The sequence below is a fragment of the Poecilia formosa genome, unplaced genomic scaffold (genome assembly GCF_000485575.1).
Source record: "Poecilia formosa unplaced genomic scaffold, Poecilia_formosa-5.1.2 Scaffold20, whole genome shotgun sequence".
Taxonomy (NCBI): Eukaryota; Metazoa; Chordata; class Actinopteri; order Cyprinodontiformes; family Poeciliidae; genus Poecilia; species Poecilia formosa.
Genome location: NW_006799959.1, coordinates 186,201 through 198,743, shown reverse-complemented (window position 1 = coordinate 198,743; position 12,543 = coordinate 186,201). Strand labels below are relative to the sequence as shown.

At 39.4% G+C, this 12,543-nt stretch overlaps 1 long non-coding RNA gene across 1 annotated transcript in view; it reads left to right on the top strand.

Moving 5' to 3' along the window:
- The first annotated feature begins 2,564 nt into the window (after window positions 1–2,564).
- Window positions 2,565–12,543, top strand: part of LOC103134866 (uncharacterized) — a 28,621-nt gene continuing 18,642 nt past the window's right edge. Inside the window, exon 1 of the long non-coding RNA XR_001661547.1 lies at window positions 2,565–2,921. This is a non-coding gene — a long non-coding RNA (uncharacterized LOC103134866). The remainder of the gene's footprint in view (window positions 2,922–12,543) is intronic.

Here is a 12,543-nt window from a genome sequence, read left to right as displayed (position 1 = left end):
TCTGGATGCAGAGCAGAACCAGAACCAGGAGACCTGAAAGGCCTGGATGGTTGCTACGACAACAGCAGATCTTTAAGCCGGTCAGTGATTTATAAACTGTCAGCAGTGATTTAAAGTCTCTTCTCTCAGTGGAGAGACTTTAGGACTGGGAGATGTGCTCTACAGCTTCATCCACACCTGATTGGTTGATGAAAGGTTTTCATCCACACAAACCCACTGAACTACACCACCGAGCGTTGTTTTAACCATCCTACACCAATAGGGGGCAGTGTAGAGCAAACATAAAACCTGTATCTGCCAATCACAATCCTTCACAACAACCACTAAACAGGCAGAGGCTGAACTACGTTTAAATATAATATAAAGTTAATAAAGTTAACAATCGACTGATGAAGCCAGATGACTGAACAGCATTTAGCCTCCATACTGGAGTGGATAGTTGGTGGAGAACAGCCGACCTCCAATCACTCTTTATCCTTTGCAGCTCAACATATTGAAGCATTTGGGCTTATAGCAAAATAAGTGAAATGCGTCTGAACAAATGTAAAAATCAGCAGCTTTCTGATGGCAGCCATCTTTCCTCAGGACTGCAGACTGTCATGTGTTTACCACTAAATCTCTGGCTTCTGAACGCAAAGGACAATTCAGATCTTCACTTTGGCCGGAGGTCTTATTATCAATCATTTTTAGTGATATTAAACAGAGATTACGTGTGGATGAAAGGACAAATCGCATAAAAATCTGTTTGGTTAATCAGCTACGGACAAGGCCCAAAGTCTGCAGACAGACATGTTGGGTTAGCCCAGTAAAAATCTGGTCATGGACGTTTTTCACTAAGCATTTTTGCTAAAAAGCAAACTTTTGGAAAAGATTTCCAGAGATTCCCCGCAAAATAAACCAAATAAAGCATAAGCAGCATAAATGTTTCTGTTACATCCCCTGGTTTTTCCATGTTTGACGTCTAAACAGACCTCTAGTCTTACATTTAGACTAAGTTCAATCAAAGCCCTAAACTCAAAACCAGCCAAAGGGTGAGAGGCAGGAGCAGGCATGCGTTTTTAGAAAAACTTAAAATTAAAACTCTTCAAGCCTTCAGAGGGGAGATGCATCTTCCATCTTATGTGAAAAAAAAAGTGAATTCAAAGCCTGCGTTGCTCCACCATTCATCTCCTGACACGTCTCCACTCAAATCTGTTTCTTTTCTGAAAAGACATGAGCCGAACGCCATCTTTGTGAGGCCTGCCGACATTAGTCACTTTGATTCTATTTTTATTTTGACTCAAATAACACAAGCTTACAGGAAGGAACATCCCTTTAAAGTCCACCCGAAAACCCAAACATGCCTGAAATTGTCAGAGTGATGTGTTTTCCAGAGGTTTTAAGTGTACAGCTGGGATAAGTTTGTTCAGGCAAATTGCTGTATGAGCCCATCAGTGAAATGTAGACGGGCCTGGCCTGCTGCCAGGAGCGCAGGAGGCCCAGCGCAGTCATCAGGAGGAATCTGATGTGCAGTCAAAGGAGCAAAGAGGGAACAATGATCTAACCAGAGGAAAAACTTTGATGAAAGAAAGTCAAATGTGTTAAAACTGACAATAAAACTGAGCAACAAAAAGACAAACACTTGAAATTCAGTATTTTTGGGACATTTCAGACAAACGTCGCAAAGTTTTCACAGAAACTTAGAGGTTTCTTTCTGTTGAAAGCCTGAGTGGCAGTTCAGAGGATGCTGCAGTCGTTAGGGTGCTGCAGTTCAGAGGATGCTGCAGTCGTTAGGGTGCTGCAGTTCAGAGGATGCTGCAGTCGTTAGGGTGCTGCAGTTCAGAGGATGCTGCAGTCGTTAGGGTGCTGCAGTTGTTAGCGTGCTGCAGTTGTAAGCGCTGCAGTAAGATCCTGGACTCAGTCAGGACATTCCTGCCTGGAACAGGTGGGTTCCCTCCAGGTACTCTGGCTTCCTCCCACAGCCCTAAACTCAGGCATGTCACAGTTAAACCCAAAACTATTTACACCCTGCAAGGCCTGTCACAATGTTGCTGCAATAGACGATCATATTGTTGTTTTGAGACCATTTTCAAGTAATAGAATGCTGATGATCGCATAGTAATAATGCAAGAACACATTCTGCAACTTTAAATTCTCACTGGAACTCAAAGACATTTTAATTGTCCAAAATAAATAAATAGAACGAGAGAAAAAACAAATAAAATGAATTATAAAGTTTCTGTAAACAAAATGATCCTTCAAGAAGAGGGCAAGTTGAAACCAAAGCACCAGACTGAAGACTTTTGTCTTCATGCTAATCTTAGCTCCCTCCTTTTGTCTGCTAGTCAGAAGTGAGATTAAAGCTGTCTTCACACCTGATAGTCCGCAAGACTCGGTTCGATTGAGGCCATACATTTGTTTCATTTTCAGCTGCTGCGGGTCGTTTTCTCACTGCACCGTGTCAAACAAGCCAAACCCTGTTCCCCTGCTCGCCTGAGGGGGCGCTGCACCAAGAGTCACTGCAGGAAACAACTTCTGAAGAAGACACTGAACGCAACATTCTTCTTCACAAACTCTAAACAAAATGGAGTAGCGTCAGGCTAGAGCGGTTGTAGGGTTTCTCTTTTGTTTTTTAATAAAAGAAGACGAGCCATTTTTCCCGCTCGTGCTAGAGTCGCGTTTGTTTTGGTTGTGTTTACCCAGAATGCCCTGCGCTGTAGTTCACTTCCTGCTTTTGGTGCGGCCTCCGGTCACATTTGAACTGTACTTAAACCGAACCGAGGCGTCGGTTTTTAGGTGGACCAGAGTTCGGCTTTTTGCTCTGCATCAGTGTGATTTGGAGTTCATGTGATCCCCGAGACTGGAAATAAGAAAGACGGTGGATGTTAGCTTCTGCAGCGGCGCCAAGATGGTTTCTGCTGTGCTAATTAAAGCATGAAAAGGTATGTTTGGTGTTTGAGCTATTAAAAGAGTTATGAGCGTTTTTAGAGGAGGATTTCTAAAAACAGTCGTAGGCGGTCGTGGTCCAAACCCCTGATGTTCCGGGGCTCCACTCCAGTTACATTATTAAACTAGAAAAACGTCTGGATGTCTGGATAAAAATAAGGATTTATGAGATTAGCACACTGTGTCCTCAATTCTTAGGCAAGTCTTATTTTTTGAGGATTATTTTTATTAATCATTTAAATCAAGACTGAAAAGCCACCTGTTTACATATGAACCGTAATTAATGGAACATATTTTGTGTGTTGATGTTTTTGATGATGCGTCCCACAAACTGTAATGTTTGGTCTCAAACTGGTGACTGCATGTTGCTTTTGTGACTTTTTGTTTTTGTTTCTATGCTGTAAAGCACTTTAAACTGCCTTGTTGCTTGAAATGTGCTATATAATTAAACTTGATTGATTATCACCACCTCCAGGGCTCTTTGCTAATCCAAAACATTATGGAACATAACAGAACTGGAAGATAAAGGATTCCTGCTTGATTCTTCTTTTGGCAGCTAAAACTTATTATTTTTTCCTCAGTACTTCAGTAAACTTTTTACCAAATACTTTTTTTTTTTTACTTCTACTTGAGTAATTTCTTGGTGGCTTCTTTTTATTTTTAATTGAGTTGAAATATGTTGAAGAAAAGCTATTCTTACTTGAGTGTAATTTTGGGTTCTCTGCTTCCTCTGATCAGCTGCTGTGATTAAATTAATTAAATATTCACGTTTATCCAGCTTGGAGTTTGACAATATGCCTAAAAATGACGATGATGTGGTCAGAAATACGGTCTTGCTCTGTGCAAAGAGTTCTGCATTCACATAAGTAACAGTGCAATAATTTTGACATATTTTATAATAGCACAGATCCTTTATTTGATCCGTTTATTTCAGACAAACCTGCAGAGTTCGGTCTGTGCCTCGACAGGTCAGAGCTGCTTTGTTGGCAGATCAGATGGGATTTCCATGCCATTCAACAGGAAGTGACTGCTAAATGTGGGAATTTCTTGGCATCGTCAGGACAGTGAAGAACATTTAATCACAGGAAAGAAAACAGATCAGCTTCTGTAACTTCAGTGGGGCATGACTGGCTTGTTTGGTCTATTTTTTCCCATATATTTCCAAAGTGAAAGCAGAAGTCAGCACTTAGAAATGAGTGTGATGATACTGCTGGTTATTAGCTGTCGACCTCCGTCCCGTCTTGTAACTCTGTACTTCTTTTGCTCTGTTCCTGCTAGACCAAACTTTCCTTATTGCGTTTCACAGGAATTAAATTGCCAAGTGAAAAGCTCATGGAGCGTTTTCTTTTTGAAAGCTGTACAGTTGATACTTAGAAATCGCAGGAATACATTTTCAATGCTTTATTTGACCAAAAAAATATTGTTTGGAGATCATGAACATGTCCATGTTTGTTATATTTTTTGCATAACATCATTCTTGGAGAATGAGATTTCAATCTGGAGCTCCTTTCAGAATTGGCTGTTTTAAGTTTGTCACTTTAAATCCAAATGAGCTGCAAATAATCACAACTTTTCCACTCGCATGTAAAAATGGCTGAAAGCAGATGCTTTGAAAAGTAGAAGTGGAGCCTCCTGCACAGCCAACAAGAATGGAGCAAATAGTTTCTGAATAGTAAGTCAACAACACAATCCTCTGTCTTTTCCAGTAGCCATTGTACAACTTATGCAGAGGTATGATGCATTTGTATCCTAAAGAAAAAGATTTGTATAAGATGCATCTCTAATGAGATATTAACATATATAAAAAAAAACACACAAAAACTTTATATTGTAGCCAAATGAACGGACCAGAACGTTATTGGGAAGGAATCCCACGTTGCCCCAGTGCAGTTTTTCTCACACCTGTGGTCCATGGGCGCCTCCTAGTGGTTTACAAGGTGCTACATGCAAACGACTGTTTATTTGCCATGAGGTGAGCTCAAAGTGTGACGCATGAAGCTGTTTTACCAAAGGATTGTGGTTAAAACTAATGATGGATAAAACCGAGTATTACTGTTTCGTTCACAAGTGATTTGATTCTTTTGAACAAGTCTCAGCTGGTGAGAACTGTTCTTTGTTTTTTATGACTCTGCTTGCATGTCAACAGTTATTTTTTTATTTAATAAAAAATAATTTAATCAGCAAATGAATAAAACTGATAGGAATAGGTTTGACAAACAGAAGATGATTTTCTTGTTTCTGATAAAGCAACTCAGATCTACACTGCAAAATCTCCAAATCTTACCAAGTATTTTTAGTCTCATTTCTAGTACAAATATTATACTACACTTGAAATCAGACCAAACTAACTTATAAGTAACTTTTCAGTAAGATATAAAAGCTCATTTTAAGTCAATATTTCCTTAATATTTGTGAAAAAGTACCAGTTCCATTTTCAGATGAATTTGCTTATAACAAGACATTTTATCCATAAGTCAAATATGGTCCAAGTACTTTTTCATCAACATTAAGGAATCATTTACTTAAGACAATCTCCTGTTACTTTTTAGTTTTGTCTTCATTCAAATGTGCTCAGATATCTTCACTAGAAACAAATCCTTGGTAAGATTTTATGTTTTTTCAGTGTATTCTTCTCTTATTGTGTTTCTAAATTACAACACTTGGTAGTGAAGAACAATTTTTTAATTTAATTTTTGACATCATTATAAAGCAAATCCACACTTTCATAAACTGTAAATAACGTAAAACGCGCCGAGTTGTTCATTATTTTATCACATTTACCAAACATCTCCACTGTTCTCATTAAGTCAAGCAACTGAGTTAAGAGATTAATATTTCCACTCCAGGTTGTGGCAGAAACTTGCTGCCACCTTCGTTTTTACCTCTGGGTGTTACCTTTAAAATCTTCCCAGCTAACATGACTTAAGAGGGAACAGGTGGACCGCAAGAACACAGCAAAAGCATAACAAGGCCCCTGTGGTTTTCCTAAGTGTGCCCTCATTTACAATACAGACCAGCATGTATCAGGGTTATAATCATTAACCAGCAGTTCAGCAGGAGTTCACTGTGCGCTGTGAGCCTGTGGAAGCCTGTTCTGGTCGGGATATTTTGCTTTGTCCCCTGAAACCACACGAGAGACTGACCAAATGTTATGGTTTCGCTGTTTCACAGAGCTCAATGGGAACTATTTCCTTTCACTGGAGGGAGAAATCAAACGAGATAGAGTTGCAAAATGATGGCTTATACCTCTGCAGTTCGTCTTGCAGCTAAAGCCGGGTGCTGAAAATTTCCCTTCAGTGGCAGAGATTTAACGTGACGCATTAATGTGTTAATCCAAACAACGCAAAAAACGAGAGTGGGAATCCAGCCTGACTGGGCGCCGTTCGCTCGCTTTGCCCCAAAATAACGATTAAGGCTTCTATCAAATGTCACCTTAAGCAGCGCCGGGGCGTCACGCTGTCTTCCAACCGCCTCAGAGCGACGGAGAAACCCGATCACGCTCCGCTGGGGGAGGGACCGGCCAAATGTACAAACCTGTTCAAACAACAGGTCTCTAACGCCCAGTGACAAAAAGGCAAAGCGTTCCCGTCTCAATCAATCAATCAAGGTTATTTATGTAGCAACAGGGCAGTTCAACATGCTCTACATCATAAAAATATGAAAACAGTTATGAAACCAGCAACACATTACAATTTGATGAGTGACATCATCAGAATCATACACATCACATGTGTTGGTCAATGTTTCAGTTATTATGCGGCTCTATGCAGGTGAGGTTTAGTCTAGATTTAAAGACACTCAGTGTTTCAGCTGTTTTGCTGTTTTCTGGAAGTTTGTTCCAGATTTGTGGTGTTTCTCTAGATCTTTAGTCCTCTAATCCTGGAAAAGTTCTTCAGGTGACAGAAGGCCGACTTTGTAACTGTTGTATGTGGCTCTGAAGGTTCAAACCCAGATTTCATCCTGAACTCCAGTTTCCAGGTGTGATATCTGAAGCTAGATCTTGTTCCTCTTCAAGTCCAAAGATAAAATCTTCAGTGTTGTTTCTGTACATTGTTATGGGATTAAAAAAATAGCCATAATTTTGATAATCCTAGCTGATCGTATAATGTTTGTAGACCTCAAAACTTTAGACTTTTAACAGGAGTTAAAAGGTTTTATACAATCACTGTTCTCTAAATGCATTAGCTAACGCAAAAACATTTTTATACAATCTTTCAAACTGATATCACTTTTTTTGCTTGAAAATTGCAAAAGATGAGAAAAGTGACTTTTACATTTGGTCAGTGTTAAAAAACTCCCAAACAAAGAAGACGGAAACCTTCTTTGAGAGCTCAAAGATCCCCCTGCTGGTGCAACAATCACCGTCTGTATGATTGGCTAATCCTGAAATATGCGCCTGTGACTAATGGTGCAATTTAGCAAGAAATCAGCTCCAGTTTCAGCCGACTTTATTGACACCCTGGCATGATGCAGATGCCTTCGGCTGTAATGAATAAGTGCAGGGATACTACTGGGTTCGCCTCTCCTCCTCCTCCCCGTCTTTCAGCGCCGCTTTTGTGCAGGTGATAATGAAAAGTGCCAGAGAAGCATGTAACTGGCCCTTCTCACCTGCTTGGCACTAAGGCAAGCTGTCATGTCAACAATGATGCTAAATGGGAACACTTGAGCTGCTTCACGTCTTGTTGTTTTTCAGGGCGAGGTGCCTGGGACAACTCTGTTTTCTTTGCGCGTCCTCCGTCTTTGATAAACGGGAATATTGTATCTTATTTTTGAGCGAGTGCCAACCTGCTGACATTTTGCTACAGAGGGAATTAGCGCAAAGCAGCAAGAGCAGGGTTTGGTGTGCTTTACTGCACAAACACAACATCAGTCATCCTGTGAATGTGGATCTGTGAGCCATCGCCACGGTGACGGCAATCTGAAGGGTTGTTGTTTAAAGAGCGGGCAGGATAACTGGTGCAAAGTGTTCGGTAAAGAAACCCCACAGTTTCAACATTCACAGGAAATGAGTCGCTTTACTTTGAAGGGACTTAAGTCAATATTTGCATAGTTGCACCTGTGGAATGAAAAACGGCAATAATTATCATGTCAAGTTGGTTCAATACCTTCAGGTTGACTAACCTCACTGAACCGTGTGGAAGCAAAATAAACAATGTTACAATAATAGCAGCTGTTCAACATTAAATTATCAACAGTACGGAAAAATACCACAGTCACACAAATGATCATCTCATTAAATTAGTAGCTATAAGTCTAAATAATGAATAAAATTCAAATAAACAAACATGTCTTAGAGTGGATCCAAAGTATTTGTGGGATTTAGAACAATGGTGTGTTCGGGCCATTGGAGATGAAGAAGGGACACGCTTCCACCACACAATTCAGAAATTTTGAGAATGAACTCAAAAGTTTTCTAGAGATTTCTGGAGATTTCAGAGTTGCAAAAATTGAAAATTAGCAAGAAATTACCCCAAAATTTTGATAATCTGAGAAATTATGTAGAAAAAATAAGGAAATTCTGAGCTTGAAAAGTTAAGAGAACACTCAGACATTTTGAGGATAATCTTCAAAGTTTTCTAGAAAAAAAATCTGATATTTTGAGATTAATCTGAGTTTTTTGTAGAAAAAACCTGGAAAGTTCTGAGTTTCAACAGTCAAAATTTTTCCAGATTTCAAACTCAGAAAGTTTCCAAAAGTCAAAAACTTTTGACTTTTCTAGAAAATTCCTGAGATTTTTCTCAAAATCTTAGTTTTTTTCTAGCAAATGTTCAACTTTTGAAACTCAGAAATGTTCTTGTTTGAACTAGAAAAATTCTGAGATTAATCTAAAAATTTCAGATGTTTTGGCCTGGATATTCATCCTGCCCAAACCGCATGTTTTAGACTCTACCTGTTAATGGATTGATTCCACAGATAAAAAAAAAAAACCTATTGTACTAACTGTGACCTTTGCAAAGTAGACCTAAAATCTTATTTCTAGGCCTAGTTTACCTATTTTAAAACAGCCTTACAAATAGGCATCACCGTGTCTGTTTTTGTCTCGGTTCAGCTGCTTGTGTTTCATTTGGGTTTGAAAATTGCCAAACAAATAAAGTGGAGCTGAACTGAACTTTTCCCAGTACGAGATTGAACCGTTTACAAAGCGTGAAAGTTGTTAAAAGGAACCGGATCAGCAGCACGGAGTCCGTCGCATTTATTCCTGAAAAGCTTGAGTACATATTTACACCAAACACACACGGCTCTGGACCACAACAACAACTGCAGCCACCTGTTTGATGCCAAATAGTAAATTCTGACGAACGAAACGGTATCCTTCATAAAAAGCTGTTGCATAAATACAAGAAAAACTTGCACTTTGTTTATTCTCCTATAGATACTCTAAGATGGCTTCTTCTTCCTGCCAAAACTGGAAAATGGCTGCAATAATCTTCAGTTACATGCTGAACACAGAACGACGGCTCACATTAAGCTGTCGATTACATCTCAGCAGTTGCAGAACCGAACTGACTGAAGCGACGGATAAAAACATCAACAAGTGATGCTGATGAGGCCAGAAGGCAAACAGGATCAGAAGTTGATGCAAATCAGCTGAAAGTGATACAAGCTGGAGCATCCAGAGATGCTTACAGTGACAGACGACTGTTTCCATGTGATGTCAGGGTTTCATTTTATCTCAGCATTTCTTAATGAAAGATTTCCACCTGCCACTGTTTGTGTTTTTGATCCTGGCTGAGCTGCTCCTGTTGGAGTCGCTCCTGAGAAACAGTTTAAAACCAGCCGTGCTGTTTATTGACACTGGATCCCACTTTATTGGTAATGTTAAGCACCAATATGACGTCGGGGGGCCGGTAAAGACCCCCTGGGGAAAGAAGCACTTTGGTAAATGGGCGAGATCATAAACTGCCGAGTAATAAAGTGCTCCAGCAGCTGCAGCGCTCTGCTGACAAACGACCGTCTGCTGGCCTCAGAGCCGCGGCTCCTCATCCTGCTGCACTTTGCATAGGCATCACTTTGGGTTTTCAGGAAATGCATGCACTCATCATCGATTACTGACGAGAACATGGACTGATTTTTATTAGTTTGAATAGTGACAAAGAAAAAAGCTGATTTTATGAACGTTATTCATTCATAACTAGTAATAATCTTTAAATGAATTGAAATTCATAGATACAGCATTCTCTACACTGCAAAAGCACAAAATCTTATCAAGTATTTTTGGTCTAGTTTAATTCTTAATACACCTACAATTAGACAAAAAAAACTTAAAAGTAACTTTTAAGCAAGATATTGAAGCTTGTTTAAATAAATGATTCCTTAATATTAAGAAAAAGTTCCAGGTCCACTGGCAGATTATTATTTCAGTTGTATCAAGACATTTTTCTTGTAATTAGTGAAATAAGTGAAATGGCTAGTACTTTTTCACCAATATTAAAGAATTATTTATTTAAAACAAGCTCCTATTTCTTCCAGAAAGTTACTTGTAAGTTAGTTTTGTCTTGTTTCAGGTGTACTAAGATATTTACACTAGAAACTAGACCAAAAATACTTAAGATTTATTTTTCTGCAGCGTAGAAGAGCTACGATACTGTGAAGGTCCCTCAAACTCAGTCTGAGAAAATAATTCTATATACATCTGGAGGCATAATTTTTATGCACAAATGATGGTTTTCGTCTGGATTAATTCCCGTTTTTTTCTCCAGGTTTGTTGGTCATTCATATTTAAGGCAGTCTATCATGGCTGGTGTTGATAGACAACCAGTGGAGCAAAGCCAAACAACACGGACACAGGTGTCGATGCGCCTCCTCTGAAATCTGAGCAGCCATCTTGCTCAGGTCCTGATCAAAGTGAAAACCCGGACTGGGGGAATTTTTTTCCCCATCTGCAAATCAACGAGGCAGTTTATCGCCCATCCAAAAAATTGATAGGATGATGGCTTTGGGATAGTTTGGCGGTGAGATAAAGATCACGGCTGTACATCAAAATGTTAACACGGTTCTACTCCATGAGCGTGTGAAACAACGCGTCGTATCTCAGTCCCTCTATCGGCTCCATCAGTATCTTATCGGCCTGGTCGCCGTCACACATTCTTCTCTGCACTTCAGTCATATCTACCTTGGTGGTTGTTGGTGGCGATCGTTTATCGTATGTAATCTCTGCGCCCGCACGTCGGTGGTGGAGAGCGAAAAGTTACACAGACCTGACTGAAGTTCTGGCTTCTTTAGGATCCACACAGAATTACTGGAGGAATAAAAGCAAATGTTAGTTATTTAAAACAATGGAAATAAGTTCAGATTATTCAACATTAAATCTGGAAATGACACCAGGGGAAAATAAATCAAAGGCTTTATGTTTAAATACATTAAAAATGGTAACTTTTCATTGGAGGTGACAAACATCATATGTGGAGTACCTCAGTCCTGGGAACCCCCTCATTTATATAAACATGCTTTGATTATAATATAATAATAAATTCAAATTCAGAAATACTTTATTTATCCCAAAGGGAAACTAAATGTTGCTGTAGCTCATATTAATTCAGATTCGTCAGAGTTATTGAAGACTGTGATGGCTGTTGGCAGGAAAGATGTGCTATAGCAGTCTGTATTTCAACAAATCTGAAGAAGCCTCTGACTGAAGATGCTCTAGAAGAAAATAACAAAAAGATCGTACTGAGCTTTCTCATTACGATCTCATGAATGGTCAGGGTTGGCCATAACGTTCTTGATTTTATGAAAGATCTTTATTCTTCTAAGATTAGCTATGCACATGATACTCAGCTGCATAGATCCGCCTTTGAATTGCATTGTTGCTAAAAATGTGCTATATAAATAAAATTACCTGACCTTACCTCCACATCACGATGTCTCCAGGTGAGTATGAACCACTGAACAGATGCTCATACTATGTAAATGTGTCAGAACCTTCTCCAGCTGAACAGAAACAAAACTGAAGTTATTGTCTTTGGACCTAAAGAAGACCGATCTGGAGTTATAGATCTAGACTTATAGATCTGGAGTCAACACACAGCTTCAGTTGTTACAGCTGGAAACTAGAGATCAGGCTGAACTTTGACCTGAACCTTCAGAGCCACATAAAGACGGTTACAAAGTCGTCCTTCTATCGCCTGAAGAACATTTATAGGATTAAAGGACTAATGTCTCGGTGAGATCTAGAGAAACTCATCCATGTGTTCATCTGTAGTCACATTGATTACTGGAACAGTGTTCAATCAATGCCGTCTGGAGAAGCCACCCTTCAAACCTGAGATGACAAAATACACGTTGAATCAGGTAAAATCCTTTGACTGAAGTGATTGCGCAAAAAGTTGTGCAACGAAATATTAAATTACAGGCATCATTTTTGTTTTATTTGGCTGTCTTCACACCTGATAGTCCGGTAGACTTCGTATGATAGGAGACCAAAGCTGCAACATTTATTACATTTTCATATGCTGTGTTTCTCTTTTCAAACCAACCAAACCCTTTTAAAAACCTGTTCCCCTCCTCGCCTGTGGGGGCGCTGCACCAAGAACCACTGAAGGAAATGACACAAAAACCTCAGAAGACGACACTAAGCGTAACTTCCTTCTTCACCAAATGTAAACAAAAATGGAGTTT